Here is a 17,117-nt window from a genome sequence, read left to right as displayed (position 1 = left end):
AAAACTGAAAGATAGTTATACCAGGACTGGGAAATCTAGTACTCTGTTAGCTCTTCGTTCATACACAGATGAGGTAAGAAATTTTTCCTTATGATTTTAAACTGTATACTATTGATTCCATTTCTAATTTCTATCTGTGTGTGAAGATTATTGCTGAAATAGAAGAGCCTGCTGATGTTGCGAAGACTGGTGATAAAGGTAAAGGTGCTCTTCGCAGAGAAAAATCAACTGCTCCTCCTTCAAAGAAAGGAAAGTCCGTTCTTCTTCTCCTTCAAATATTCCTCCTCAAGAAAATTCCGAAAGTGACAAGGATTATGAGGACAATGATGATCTTGTCGCAAGTGAAGATTTTCCACCTGAATCTTCTATGGCTAAGCTCTCTGGCCTCTTTTCTGATTCTCTACAAGAAATGGGAGATAGCCAATTCGCCAACACCTGCAAGGCGCTTGCCACACTTTCCGATGTCCCTTTGCTGGATGGTGATAGTTCTCTTCGTGGAGTTTCTAGATCAGTGTCTCCCGACTTCTTGCATTCCCTCAATAGTCTGGTATATTTTTATCCTTTTATTTCTGCATTCTCATAACTCAAAATTTCTTTCTATATTAATATTTTTTATGCATTCTCGCAGGATGGAAAAGCTTCTTTCGTTGTTGCCTCGGATCTAGAGAGGAGACGTGAAAATCTTGAAAGGAAGAACCTTCAATTTCGCACAAAGAATGAAGAATTGGAAGCTAAAGTTAAAGGTCTTCGCGAGAAAAATAGACAACTAGAAATTGATTCTTCTTCGTATAAGAACAAAATTTCTAGTCTTCAGCAAGCTAATAATCAGCTTTACGGTATGTTACTTTTCTCTTTTCCCTTCATTCATTCATCATGTTGTTTTATCTTATTTAAATGATCCTTTTTGCAGACATTTATGGTCTTTTTGATGAAGCTACCCTTCTTCGTTCATTTCCTAATGCCTTGGATAATGATACCCTTCTTGAGCGTCTTAACAATTCCTTAAATAGCTTCTCAAATGATAGAATTTCATATCTTTCTCTAAATGAACTTAGATCTAAATTTCGCCTCTTAGAAATTTACCATAGATCCAGTTTAGGCTTAGGCAACCGATTTAAGCGTCTCCTTCTTGATTCTAGAGAAAACCAATGAGTTAAGAACCAAAATTAGCGGTCTCATAGATGATAAGGATCGCATCTCTGATCAAGGTGCTAAGGCCTTGGCGAAATTCCAAGAGACTCTTCTTGAAGTTCAACTTGAACGAGATGAAGATAACCGCAAGAACATCGAACTCTGCGAAAGGGAAAACCAAATTCGTTCTCGTCTTCTTATAAGTAATGAGGATGAATTTGTTTGGGCTGTGAAAATCTTAGATGATGCCAGAAAAGATTTAGGTGTAAATGTTAGTCTCCAAGTTGAACATACAGCCTTGATTAGAGATATGATTTCTGACAGAGAAGGTTACTAACTGTTCTTCTTTACTAATCTTTTGCTTCTTATGAATTTTCATCAAGTTAATAATTGATTGTCTTTTGCTCGCAGATTCTGAAAGTAGATATCGTGAAAAGATTGAGGAACTCGAAGCTGAAAAATAGGAACTCGCAAAGAATCTTTCTTCTCGCAACGACAAATATTCAAGATTAAAGAATCAAATCAAGATCACTGTTGCGAATTTTAAGAATGATGCTATGCATTTTCGCAACCAAACTATCCAAATGGTTTGTGATGATCATAATATCCCACATTCTGATTATCCTTGTCTCTTGGAAGAAATCCCACAGAATACTCCCAGTTTGATTATCTCTGATAGCGAAGTTGATGATGAAGAATCTGATGGTGATGAAGGTTCTGATGATGATGGAGGTTCTGACGCAGACGAAGAAGGGAACAAGTATGATGAAGATAATGAAGGATCAACTAAGAAGTAGTCTTTATTTCTTTCTTTGATTCTTTGTAATACTTGTACATTTATTCCTTCTTTCTGTATATTTGTGTTTCTTTCATTTTGACCTACATTCATTAAAACAATTCTTCCTTGCAATACAGTTAATCAATATAATCATTAATTTTTGAATCTTTGATTAAATCTATCATATGGAGACAAATAACATTTTCTAATTTCATACATTCCCATACTTGCCTCTGTTATTTGTATCCAAATGAGAGATTTTATAAATTTTTCTTATTTTATGCCTCAATTTCGCAATTAATTATGTATAATTTCGCTATTTTATGCGAAGTAAATTTTGATTCTTTTCAAAATCTCATTCCTGTGTGGTCTTATTTTTCCTTCCTAATTAAAGTCTTATTATGCACCTCTTGTCATTGCGACAAAATCGCAGGACGTCCTTGCACTTTCATGCAAAAACCCATTGATCTTGCCTTAACTTTTTCTTTTGTATTATGGCCTCTTCAGGAATGTTGCGACAATATGATAGGTCTAAATATTCTTGCGAAAATAAAGCCCCATGACATTGCCGTCTTGCGACGAAATCGCAGGACGTCTTCGCACTTTCATGCGAAAACCCATTGATCTCGTATTATCTTTTTTCTTTTGTATTATTGCCTCTTCAGGATTGTTGCACAAATATGACAAGCCTTAATACCCTTGCGAATAAAAGGCCTCATGACATTTGCGTCTTAAGACACTTATCAGCTCCCCAATGGAGGGTGCCGCCATTATCTCCCCCCTGGTTTCCCCTTCAAGGAGGCGTACTTCTACCATACAAGGTTATCTCCTCCCATCTTGTCTTAACAACAACCAGTTTTTTTCGCAGCCTCTTATCCCTTTTACCTATAGGGCTTATGGTTACGAGACTGCACCCTAAGTGGGGTTTTCTTCAGGCCGAGTGCAGTATAAACCAAGACTTGTCAAGAATGGCAAAGTACGCTTCAAACGTCCCTGGCACTCTTGACTCAACCGTGTACCTCGGCGCCTTGATCAGATCTGCACTCCTTGGGAGAGTCCTTATTACCTTAGTCTCCCAACCTAAGACATATGCTTAAGCTGAGAATCCAAGGTGCCTCTCCTGGATGGGCTTTATTGACCCCAAAACTCCATGACTCATCTTCTGGTGGCGGTGTAGCCTTTCCCTGAGCCATGCAACATGTACCCCCTTATATGACATACTTTAGGTCTTACATTTGCCTCTTGCGAAATTTTATTCACGAACTAGGGTGTACGACATAAAGGTTCGCCTCTTTCTCTTTTGTCATTTTTCTCTGATTATTTCTTGTAAAATTCATTATCTCTGTGAGAGTCTCGCACATCACCATATTGTATTTGGATTTCGCAATCTCAATTTTTTCATTCAATCAAATGTATTTTTGAGAGTTTTACTTATTGCGAAAGTGTCGCAACAACTTAATCCTTCATACATTTCTTGTTTTTATTACCTTTGCCACCCTCTGCTTCTTTATTATTTTCTGCTACTGCTTCCTTGGTATTTGTATGTTCATCATTTTTATTTTGAGCTAGCATTGGTTTCGCAACATCTCTTCTCCTTTTCTTTCGATTGCATCCACCATCAACCTCTCACTTCTCTGTGTATCTTTGATTTTGTGTCGCAATTTTTCCTTCTTGTTTGCTCTTCCTTCGCAAGATTCTATCTCAGTTTTGTAACACCTCTTTCCTTCAACCCAATCTCCCTTTATGATTCCTACACCATTGGGGTGAGGGAATTGATGCACTGGTGGAAAGTTGTAGCTACACCTAGAATCCCATGTAGCCAAGGTCGACCAATTAACACATTGTAGGGTGATTCTACATCAACGACACATAATAAGATTTCAGAAGATATTCCCTTCAATGGAATTCGCATAGTAACCTCCACTTTAGGCTTGTTAGCAGTACCATTAAAACCATATATCCTATATGTTGATGGTATAACATCATCATCTCTTCCTCCCATAGTTTTATAAGTATGACAAAATAAGATGTTCACAGAGCTTCCAGTATCGATTAGGATTCTATTAATTGCCCATGAATCTTCAGCTTCATCATCCTCATCTTCTTTCGGTTTTGGATTAATTTCTAATTTTACCACCAATGGATTATCATGCACCTCTTCACCTTCGGGAATCTCTTCTGTGGTAAAAGAAATAATTTGTTTCTGACATTCCTCTAGTGGCGATATTTTCGCAATATTCATGATTTCTCTTCCATCGTTATCTCTTGCGAACACCCTACTCAAAACACTATCATGAAAATCTTCAATTGTCTTATATGAATGTACGATAGAGTGACAGAATATATTTTTTGCTTTTGCACCAACTTCTTATGAAGAATGTTTCCTTCTTTTTCATCGTGTTCACTTTGTGATGCTCTGGTGGTGGTGGCAGTGGTTGAGATTGTGGATGCCCTACCAAAAAGTGGTTTAGTTTTCCTTGATCCATCATTCTCAAAATAATTCTTTTTACATTTCTGCAATCATTTGTTGTATGTCCATGAAAATGATGATAAGAACAAAGCTCATGGCTTATGTGGTTTGGAGGTGGTTCCGTTCCCATGTTCCATGGTGTTGGTATATTCTCCATAAAAATTATAGCTTCCCATATTTTCTCCACACTTGTATTTAGAGGTGGCATCTTGATTTCTTCCCATACTACCTTGTGACCTCCTTGTCCTCTATTATAGTTTTGTCTTTGACCTCCATAAGTTTCTTGTGGTTGATCGAGTCTTTGAATCTTGTTATTTCCACCACGATTGTAGAAATTTCTTTCTCTTTCATACTCCTCTTGATCTCGGCTTCCCATAGCCACCAGTTTCTGTTGATTGTTACCCGTCACCTTCTCTTGTTGTATTTTCGAAGTATTCGCTACTGTGTTTATTAGCTTGGGTAATAAGCTTGCATTCGCTGTCTGTGAGTTGGTGTTCGCAACTGGATATGATTCCATTTCATTTTGCCTTTCCTCTAGAGCAATGTATTCTTCTTGAAGTTCTCGCAATTTAGTCATTGTGATCGTATTCTTGACTCTGAAAATTTGGACATACAATAGGTTTGTTGCAAACATAGCATTGATAAATGATAATATAAGATATCTCTCATCTACATGGCCAGACATTTCGCTACACATTGTTCTCCATCTTTTAGTCAGGTGTTTCAAACTTTCGCCAATCCTCTGTTTTAATCCAAACACATCTTCTATACCAGGTCGCGAAGAATTATTACTTATATAAGCCCCTGGGAATGTAGTCTGCAAATGATTGAAGGATGTTATTGTATTCTTTGGTAGACCTTCAAACCATTTTAACGCCTCTCCTGTTAAGCTGGATGCGAAATATTTGCATAATACGACATCATGATTTTCCCATTGTAACATGCACCTCACATAGGCTTTAATGTGTTGAATTGCACAAGTTGTTCCATCAAAAATGCTGGTTAATGCGGGAAAATTGCATTTCGGTGGTATTCCTCCTAATTGTACTTCCCTTGTAAATGGAGTTTTCGCAGCTTCTTTTATTGCTTCATCCAATTGTCTTCTGCCTACTTCTCCTCTATTATTTAGCATTCCTCTCATTTCTTCTAATTCTTTCAAGATTTGTTTATTTACACCTGAATCTTGATCCATTGGTCTTTTTAATTTCGCTTCGCTTCTTCTGCGTTCATGTCTATCTTCTCTCGCAAAATTTTGCATTTCTTATTCATTATCCTCATCTCGTCTTCTTCTGTGATTCTCTTCCTCATATCTATTTTGAATTCGCATATGATGATGCCTTTCATTTTCCCCTCCATGATTTTTTTCATTTCTTATCAATTCCATTCGCTGTCTTTCATCCATCCTCTGTACTCTATCATACTCCTCATTAAGATTACCATTATTCCGGTTTTGTGTATGCCTTCTTTCTCGATTGTCGTGATTGTTCTGGAGAATTGTCTCCTGAAGCTCTTGTTCTTCCATTTCCACTCTCAATCTTTCACGTTCGCAGATTAAACGTGCTTATTCAGCATAATTTCTTTCAATTTATTCTTCAATTGTCTGTTGATTTCTTTGAGTTTCTCTTTCATGTGAAATTCTTCTTCCTTCCTCTCGATTTTCTTCGCCATCTTGGTCATTTTGTCCCTGACGTTGTCCGTTCTCTTGATTTCCACCATTTTTCCCATCATCAAAAGTTTCATTTTGTGGAACGTAACGATCATCAGCTCTCTCTATTTTCGCGATATTCTTCATTAGGATTTGATATTTCTTCTTGAATATTGTTTCCAGCATTGATTGTGGGTGAGTTTCGCCTCATTTCTCTTCTAATCGATCTTGAATATGATTTTGTAATACTTATCGATCTTCTATTCTGTAGTCTTATATTCTCCATCCTTAATTCGTGATTTTGCCTTGTTAGATTTGCACGTTCTTCTGCCTCAGCTCTTCTTTCTTCATGTATTCTTCGTCTCAACGTTTCTAACGCTCCAATTTCATCATCTCCATGAATTATTCCTTCATCTGCTTCTTGATTTCTCTCTTCCTGTCTATAGTTTTTGTTTTGTTGCTCTTCTTCTACTTCTTCTGCCGAATTTGATTGCCAAGTGTGTATACTCACCCTATCATAATCTGTATTCCTCCCTTGAACTAGTGTTTGTTGAATTGGTGGTTGAATTTGATTTTCTCTATTACTTCTCATTATAATAGATTCTCCCATTTCACTTCTTTCTCTCCCAGCAATTCTCTTGCTTCTTTTAACAGTAGTCGGTTTTTCGGATGTATTTCTTCTTCTAGCCATTTCTTCAATGTTAACAATATTGCAAGAAATTATGTAAAATTCTTAATCAATCACCCTAAATTTTCACAAATCTCAATATTAATTTTCATCTTTTTCTAGAATAATCTTCAATACCTCCCTGTTTCTAGCGCCATTATGTAGTTGCAGGAAATCCTACAGTACACCCCTCATATGATTTCATTATTACTCAACTCATTTTTAGATTTATACTCTTAATTTTATTGATCAATCTTTGAATGTTCTTACAAGAAAAGATAAAAGAATCAAGAATGACTTCTGCTCTAGACTTTCTCTCTCCTATTTACTTGTTTTTTACTCAAAAAAGATCTCTCCTTTGCTTTACAACTTGAACGACTATTTATAGGGAAATACATGGTGGATGACAGCTAATCTGTCCTTTATTTTCGGGTATAGTTTGCGACATTCTCGCAACCTTACAAATTTTAATTTCGCAAGCTTTCTAATTTTCGCAGAACTATCACATCTTTCTCATGATTCTAGCTGATGTCGTTTATCGTATCATTTCTGAAATTGTTCTGCGATGTTGTTGTGTTGTGTAGTTGATAATTTCGCTGAGACATTATCGTTGCGAGATTCTGATCCTACACTCTCTATATATACTCTTCTATTTTTCTCTTTTACTCTTTTCTCACCTTCTCTGCAATTTTAATGTTCCTCTGCAAAATCCGTCATTGCAATTCTTTCTTCTTTCTTCCTTTTTCAATCATTTTAATTTCTCAGTCATTTCCATACTTGGATATGCCTCCAAGCGGTCATAAACATGAAAAGACTTTCGAAGGAGTCCAGAAAGATCTCAAAGAGAGAGGTTTTACACTTTCTATTATTCCTGGTGAAAGTGCTAAATCTGTTCTTACTGTTAAACTCTTTTCTGATCAATATTGTGATGATCAAACAATCATAATTTCTATTGGTCAAATTCTCACAGGGCCTTCCTATTCCTCTTTATGACCCCAATATTCCCCTATTTTATGAAATTCTTGCTCACCCGAAATTCTCGCGATCTATCTTCCAGTTAAGTGGGGATTGCATTCGTCTGATGCTTGAATTCGCTAGACGTGGTGCTGGTAAAGGATATCTCTACCCCAAATAAGCTAGGGATCCTAAATTTATATATTTGGAGATATTCGCTGAAAAATATACAATAGCGAATTTCTTTGAAAATTATGAATTAATACCTATGAAGAAAGAGAATACTCGCTGGGGTGTTCGCTTGAAGAGGAAAGAGAATATCACTGAAGGTAAAATTCTCATGCAAGACATTGATTGGCATTCTGGTAAGAATAAAACTCCTCGTCAATCCAAAGATGACAAATGGTGTGTCTACTCGTTGATGTTGAAAGGACCTTATATTGCTGGGTCAAATGTTCTTCCTGCGAATATCGCTACTTACCAACCTTGGGTATTTTCTTGGCCTGAGAAGGAGAAAGAAGTATGTTTCTCAAACTTCGCTCAATTTATAATCTTTAATCTATCTTTACTCCTTTGTTCCCTAATTATTGCTACGTTCGCCAGATTCTAAAGTTGAAAGCGAGTTACAACAAAACTAGGAAGGCTAGCACTTTGTTGGTTCTTCGCTCACTCACAGATGAAGTAAGAAATACTCTTTTATAATTTTTGACAATATATTGTTGCCTCTATTTCTTATCTTTATCTATGTGTGAAGGTTATTGCTGAAAGAAAAGAATCTGCTAAAGTTTTGAAGACTGATGGTAAAGGTAAAGGTGTTCTTCGCGAGGAAAAATCAACTGCTCCTTCTTCAAAGAAAAGAAAAATCCGTTCTCCTCCTCCTTCAAATGCTCATTCTCATGAAAGCTCTGACGATGATGATGATGATGATGATGATTCTGTCATAAATAAAGATTCCCCACCTGAATCTTCTATGGCACAATTGTCTAGCATCTTTTCTGATTCTTTTCAAGGAATGGGAGATAGTCAACTTGCCAACACATGCAAAGCTCTTGCGAACATTTGTGATGCTTCTTTATTGAGTGGTGATGATTCTCTTCGCGGAGTTTCCAGATCAGTGACTCCCAGTTTTTTGAATTCTCTTGGCATTTTGGAATGTCTTCAGCTCTCTATTTCTTTATTATTGTGATTCAAGATTTTTCTCTATCTTGACATTTCTTGCATTTTCTCGCAGACTGGAAAAGCTTCTTTCGCTATTGCCTCAGATTTGGAGAGGAGACGTGAGGCTCTTGAAAAGAAAAATCTTCAACTTCGCAAGAGGAATGACGAATTGAAAGCTGAGGTTGATGGTCTTCGCGAGAAGAATAAACAATTGGGAATTGAAACTTCCACTCAGAAGAATAAAATTTCTAGCCTTCAGAATGCCAATGATCAACTTTATGGTATGTAACTTTTCTCCTTTCCCTTCATTCATTTATCTTATTGTTTTATCTTATTTGATTAATCATTTTTGCAGACGTTTATGGTCTTTCTGATGAAGCCACCTTCTTCACACATTTCCCAATTCTATGGATAATGATACTCTCCTTGAACACCTTAACAATTCTTTAAATAGTTTTTTAAATGACAGAATTAAATCTCTTTCTCTGAATGAACTCAGATCCAAATTTCTCCACTTAGAAATTGATCATAGATCCAACTTGGTCTTAGCCAATAAATTTAAGCGTTTCTATCTTGACTCTAAAGAGAAAATTAACAATTTAAAAACCAAGATTAGTGGCCTTATAGATGATAAAGACCGTATTGCTAGCCAAGGTGCTCAAACTTTGGCGAAATTCCATAAGACTATTCTTGAGGTTCATCTTGAACGAGATGAAGCTAATCGCAAAAACGTTGTGCATAGTGAAAAAGAGAATCAAATTCATTCTCGTCTTCTCATAAATAATGATGATGAATTCGCTTGGGCTGCGAAAGTCTTAGATGATGCCAGAAATGATCTAGGTGTAAATGTTAGTCTCCAAGATGAGCACATGGCCTTGGTTAGAGATATGATTTCTGACAGAGAAGGTCATCAACTGTTCTTCTTCATTAATCCTTTGTTTTTCATAGATTTCCATCAAGTTATTGATTCATCGTTTCATGCTCGCAGGATCTGAAGATAGATTTTGCAGAAGGATTGAAGAGCTTGAGGTTGAAAAAGCGCAACTCACAACGAATCTTTCTTCTCACAACAATAAATGTTCTAGGTTGAAGAATCAATTAAAGATCACTGTTGCAAATTTTAAGAATGATGTTGTTCTCTTTCGCAATCAAACTATCCAAATGGTTTGTAATGATCACAACATTCTTCATTCTACTTATCCTTGCCTCTCAGATGAGATTCCAAAGAATGTTCCTAGTCTAATCATCTCTGATAGTGAAGCTGATGAAGATGAAGAATCAGATGAAGATGAAGAATTTGATAAAGATGATGAAGAAGAAAAGTCTAATGAAGATGATGAAGAATCACTCAAGAAATAATTTTTGTTTCTTTCTTTGATCTTTTGTAACATTTGTATATTTGTTCCTTCTTCTTGTATATTTGCGAATTCCTTTAGTTCCCAATATATGAGCTCCTTTTGTTTCTATCTGCATCCATTGGAAAAACAATTCTCATTTGCAATATGTTTAATCAACATAATTATTAATCTTTAATTTTTTGCGTAAATCTATCATATGGAGTCAAATAACATTTTCTTATTTCATTCATTCACATACTTGCCTCTGTTATTTGTATCCAAATGAGAGATTTAGCAAGTTTTCTTTTATGCCTCAACTTCGCAGCTGTTTCTGTATAATCTCGCAATCACATGTTTTGCGAAGTAATTCTTGGTTCTTTCCAAGATTTCATTCATTCCCTTGTGGTCTTATTTTTCCTTCCTAATTAAAGGTCTTATTATGCCACCTCTTGTCATTGCGACAAAATCGCAGGTCGTCTTTGCACTTTCATGCAAAAACCCATTGATCTTGCCTTAACTTTTTCTTTTGTCATTTTTGTTGTGACAATATGACAGGCCTAAATATTCTTGCGAAAATAAAGCCCCATGACATTGCCGTCTTGCGACGAAATTGCAGGACGTCTTTGCACTTTCATGCAAAAACCCATTGATCTCGTCTTATCTCTCTCTTTTGTATTATTGCCTCTTCAGGATTGTCACACAAATATGACAAGCCTTAATACTCTCGTGAGTAAAAAGCCTCATGACATTTGTGTCTTAAGACACTTATTAGCTCCCTAATGGAGGGTGCCGCCCTTATCTCCCCCCTGGTTGCCCCTTCAAGGAGACGTACCTCTACCATACAAGGTTGGCTCCTCCCATCCGATCTTAACAACAACCAGTTGTTTTCGCAGCCTCTTATCCCTTTTGCCTATAGGGCTTATGGTTACGAGACTGCACCCTAAGTGGGGTTTTCTTCGGACCGAGTGCAGTATAAGTCAAGACTTGTCAAGAATGGCAAGGTACGCTCCAGTCGCCCCGGGCACTCTTGACTCAACCTTGTACCTCGGCGCCTTGATCATATTCTGCACTCCTTATGAGAGTCCTTATTACCTCAGTCGCCCAACTAAAGTCATATGCTTAAGTTGAGAATCCAAGGTGCCTCTCCTGGATGGGCTTTATTGACCCCAAATCTCCATGACTCAGGTTCCAGGGGCGGTGTAACCTTTTCCCTGAGCCATGCAACAGGTACCCCCTTTTATGACGTACTTTAGGTCTTACATTTTCCTCTTGCGAAATTTTATTCGCGAACTAGGGTCTACGCCATAAAGGTTCGCCCCTTTCTCTTATGTCATTGTTCTCTGATTATCTTTTGCGAATTTCATTATTTCTCCGACACTCTCGCAAATCATCATATTACTTTTGCATTTCTCAATCTCATCTTTGTCATTCAGTAAAATATATTTTTTGAAATTTTTCGCAACAAATCATTCATTCATACACATTCTAAGTTTCTTACCTTCGCTATTCTCTGCCTCTGCATCTTTTTCATTTTCTGCTACTGTCTTATTTATAGCGAAGGGTTTACCACTTCTTATTTTGAGTAGGCATTAACTTCGTAGAATTTCTTCTTATTTTAGTTTTATTGCATCCACCATCAATCTCTCACTTCTTTTTTTCTCCTTGACTTTCTGTCGCCAACTTTCCTTCTTGGTTGCTCTTTTTTCGCAGGACTCTACATCAGTTTCGTAATATTTCTTTCATTCAACCCAATCTCCCTTTATGATTCCCACGCCACTGGGGTGATGGAATTTGATGCATTGATGGAAAGTTGATGTCACACCTAGAATCTCGTGTAGCCAAGGTCGACCAATTAATGCATTGTAGGGCGATTCTACGTCGACGACACAGAATAGAATCTCAGAAGACAGTCCCTTTAGTGGAATTCGCATAGTAACTTCCCCTTTAGGCTTGTTGGCGGTACCATTAAAACCATATATTTTATAAGTTGAAGGTATTAGATCTTCATCTCTTCCTCCCATAGTTTTGTAAGTATGATAGAATAAGATGTTTACAGAGCTTCCAGTATCGATTAGAACTATGTTAATTGCCCACGAATCTTCAGCTTCATCATCCTCATCTTCTTTCGGTTTTGGATTAATTTCTAACTTTACCACCAATGGATTGTCATTTGTCTCTTCTCCTTCGGGGACTTCTTCTGCGGTGAAAGAAATAGTCTGTTTCTGCCGTTCCTTTAGTGGCGAAATTTTCGCAATTGTAGGATCAGAATCTCGCAACAATAGTACGTTTGCGAAATTGTTAACAACGATACACAATGATGTCGCAGAGAAACATCAGAAACGACATAACAAACGATATCAGCTGAATCATAAGAAAGATGTGGTGAGTTTGCGAAGATTAAAAGATTTGCGAAACTAACATTTGTAAAACTGTGAAAGCATCGCAAGAGAAGTCCTAAAATAAAGGTTAGATTAGCTGTCATCCACTATGGAAAACTATATATAAAGAGCCGATCAGGTGTAAAAGAGAGAGAGATCTTTTCAGCAGGAGGAGTAAGAAAATAGGAGAGAGAAAGTCTAGAGTAGTAGTTATTCTTGATTTCTTTATATTTCTTTTCTTGTAAAGATCTTAAGAGAATTAATCAATAAAATTGTAATGGTTGATCTTTAAATGTGTTGATTATTGGTGAAATCTTGTGAGGGGTGTATTGTAGGATTTCCTGCAACTACATAATGGCGCTAGAAACAGGGACGATTGAAGATCATTTTAGAAAAAGTTGAAGATTAATATTGTGATTTGTGAGAATTTGAAATAATTGGTGAAGAATTCATTAATATTGAAGAAATGGCTAGAAGAAGAAATGCATCAGAACAACCAACAACTGTTAGAAGAAGTAAGAGGCTTGCTGGAAGAGAGAGAAGTGAAATGGGAGAATCTACTAGAATCAGAATAAGGAACAATAGAACAAGAAATAATGAAGAAAATCAAATTCAACAACCAATGCAGCAAACACCAGTACAAAATAGAACTATGGATTATGATAGAGTGAGTGTACACACTTGGAGAACCGATTCAATAGAAGAAGCAGAAGAAGAACAGTAAAGAAATGATAGACGAGTAGAGAGAGATAAATAAATGGTTAGAGGGGTAATTCATGGAGATGAAGAAATTGAAGCATTAGAAACATTGAGACAAAGAATACATGAAGAAATAAGAATAGAGGCAGAAGAACGTGCAAATTTAACAAGGAAAAATCACGAGTTCAGAATGGAAAACATGAGACTACATAGTAGAAGATCAAGAAGCACGAGAAGGTCAGATTCAAGATCAACTAGAAGAGGAATAAGACGAAATTCACCTATAATGAACGCTGGAAATAATATTCGGGAAGAAATACAAAATCAAAATGAAGAGCGTCGCGAAGATGGAGAAAGGATTGAGGATCGTTATATTCTAAAGGGTGAAATTTTTGATGACAGGAAAAATAATAGAAATCAGGGGAATGGACAGCGATAGGAGCGAAATAATCAAGATGGCGAAGAAAATCGAGAGGAAGAAAGAAGAATATTACATGGGAGAGAACTTCGAAGAAATCACCAAATAATTGAAGAAGAAATCGAGAGACATTATGCTGAACAAGCACGTCTAGCTTGCGAACGGGAAAAACTGAGAGCAGAGGTGGAAGAACAAGAACTTCGAGAGGCAATACAATCATTCATCAATGCTATGTTCGCAACCAATCTGTTGTATGTTCAAATTTTCAGAGTTAAGAATACAATCACAATGACCGAATTGCGAGAACTTCAGGAGGAGTATATTTCTCTAGAGTAAAGACAAAATGAGATGGAATCATACCCAGTTGCGGACACCAATTCACAAGCAGCGAATGCAAGCTTATTACCCAAATTGATAAGCACATTGGCAAGTACTTCGCAAGTACAACAAGAAAAAGTGATAGTTAACAATCAACAGAAGATAGTAGCTATGGGAAGTCGTGATCAAGAGGAGTTTCAAAGAGAAACAAATTTCTATAATCGTGGTGGAAATAACAAGATTCAAAGACTTGATCATCCGCAAGAAACTTATGGGGGTCAGAGGCAAAACTACGATAGAGGACAGGGAAATCATAAGGTGGTATGGAAAGAAATCAAGATGCCACATATGAATGCAAGTGTGGATAAAATATGGGAAGCTATAATTTTGATGAAAAATATACCAACACCATGGAACATGGGAACTGAACGACCTCCAAGCCACAGAAGTCATGAGTTCTGTTCTTATCATCATTTTCATGGACATTCTGATAGGACAACCGCAATCTCAGCCACTGCCACCGCCACCACCAGAGCATCGCAGAGCAAACGCTGCAAAAGAAGGAGACACATTCTTAATAGAAGTTGGTGCAAAAGCAAAGAATCTGTCTTGTCACTCTATTGTGCATTCATACAAGATAATCAAAGATTTTCATGACAATGTTTGAGTAGAGTCTTTGCAAGAGATAATGATGGGAGAGAAGTTATGAACATTGCGAAAATCTCGCCACTAGAGGACTGGCAGAAGCAGGCAATTTTTTTCACCGCATAAGAGATCCCTAAAGGAGGAGAAGTACATGACAATCCGTTAGTGGTAAGATTAGAAATTAATCCAAAACCGAAAGAAGATGAAGATGATGAAGCTGAAGATTCATGGGCAATTAATAGAGTTTTAATTGATACTAGAAGTTCTGTAAACATCTTATTATATCATACTTATAAAACTATGGGAGGAAGAGATGAAGAGTTGATACCCTCAACTTACAAGATATATGGTTTTAATGGTACTTCCAACAAGCCTAAAGGGAAGTTACCATGAGAATTCCATTGAAGGGACTATCTTCTGAGATTTTATTCTGCGTCGTTGATGTAGAATCACCCTACAATGCATTAATTGGTCGACCTTGGCTACATGGGATTCTGGGTGTAGCATCAACTTTCCACCAATGCATCAAATTCCCTCACCCCAATGGTGTAGGAATCATAAAGGGAGATTGGGTTAAAGGAAAGAAATGCTATGAAGTTGATGTAGAATCTTGCGAAGAAAGAGCTACCAAGAAGGAAAGTTGGAGACAGAAAATCAAAGAAAAACAAAGAAGCGAGAGGTTGATGGTGGATGCGATAGAACTAAAAGAAGAAGAGATGCTACAAAGTTAATACCTATTCAAAATAAGAAGTGGTAAACCCTTCGCTACAAATAAGACAATAGCATAAAATAACAAAGATGCAGAGACAAAGAATAGCGAAGGTAAGAAATTTATAATGTGTATGAATGACCGATTTGTTGCGAAAAATTTCAAATTTATATTTTACTGAATGAAAAAGATGAAATGCAAAAATGCAAAAATAATATGATGGTTTGCGAGAATGTCGCGGAAATAATGAGATTTGCGAAGAATAATCAGAGAACAATGACATAAGAAAATGGGGCGAACCTTTATGGCGTACACCCTAGTTCGCGAATAAAATTTCGCAAGAGGCAACTGTAAGACCTAAAGTACGTCATATAAGGGGGTACCTGATGCATGACTCAGGGAAAAGGTTACACCGCTCCTAGAACCTGAGTCATGGAGATTTGGGGTCAATAAAGCCCATCCAGGAGAGGCACCTTGGATTCTCAACTTAAGCATATGACTTAGGTTGGGCGACCGAGGTAATAAGGACTCTCCTAAGGAGTGCAGAATCTGATCAAGGCGTCGAGGTACACGGTTGAGTCAAGAGTTCCAGGGGCGTCTGGAGCGTACCTTGCCATTCTTGACAAGTCTTGGCTTATATTGCACTCGGCCCGAAGAAAACCCCACTTAGGGTGCAGTCTCGTAACCATAAGACCTATAGGCAAAAGGGATAAGAGGCTGCGAAAACAACTGGTTGTTGTTAAGACTGGATGGGAGGAGCCAACCTTGTATGGTAGAGGTACATCTCCTTGAAGGGGCAACCAAGGGGGATATAAGGGCGAAAACCTCTATTAGGGAGATGATAAGTGTCTTAAGACGCAAATGTCATGGGGATTTTTACTCGCAAGAGTATTAAGGCTTGTCATATTTGTGCGAAAATCCTGAAGAGGCAATAATACAAAAGAGAGAGAGATAAGACGAGATCAATGGGTTTTTGCACGAAAGTGCAAAGACGTCCTGCGATTTTGTCGCAAGACGACAATGTCATGGGACTTTATTTTCGCAAGAATATTTAGACCTGTCATATTTTCGCAACAATCCTGAAGAGGCAATAATACAAAAGAAAAGTTAAGGCAAGATCAATGGGTTTTTGCATGAAAGTGTAAAGACGTCCTGCGATTTTGTCGCAATGGCAAGAGGTGGCATAATAAGACCTTTAATTAGGAAGGCAAAATAAGACCACACAAGGGAATTAATGAATGAAATCTTGGAAAGAACCAAGAATTACTTCAAAAAAAAAAAGCGATTGCGAGATTATACAGAAACAACTGCGAAGTTGCGGCATAAAAGAAAACTTGCTAAATCTCTCATTTGGATACAAATAACAGAGGCAAGTATGGGAATGAATGAAATAAGAAAATTTTATTTGACTCCATATGATAGATTTACGCAAAAAATTAAAGATTAATAAGTATATTGACTAACCATATTGCGAAGGAGAATTGTTTTTCTAATGAATGCAGATAGAAACAAAAGAAGCTCATATATTAAGAAAGTATTGAGAGATGAAGGAATTCGCAAATGTACAAGAAGAAGGAACAAATTTACAAATATTACAAAGATCAAAGAAAGAAGCAAAGACTATTTCTTGGCTGGTTCTTCATCATCTTCATCAGATTTTCCTTCTTCTTCATCCTTATCAGATTATATATCTTCATCAAATTCTTCATCTTCATTGCCTTCACTACAGAGATGATTAGACTGGGAACGTTCTTTGAAACCTCCTCTGAGATTCAAGGATAATCTGAATGAGTAATGTTATGATCATCGC

This window comes from Papaver somniferum, chromosome 10, assembly GCF_003573695.1.
Source record: "Papaver somniferum cultivar HN1 chromosome 10, ASM357369v1, whole genome shotgun sequence".
Taxonomy (NCBI): Eukaryota; Viridiplantae; Streptophyta; class Magnoliopsida; order Ranunculales; family Papaveraceae; genus Papaver; species Papaver somniferum.
This window is presented reverse-complemented; position numbering follows the sequence as displayed.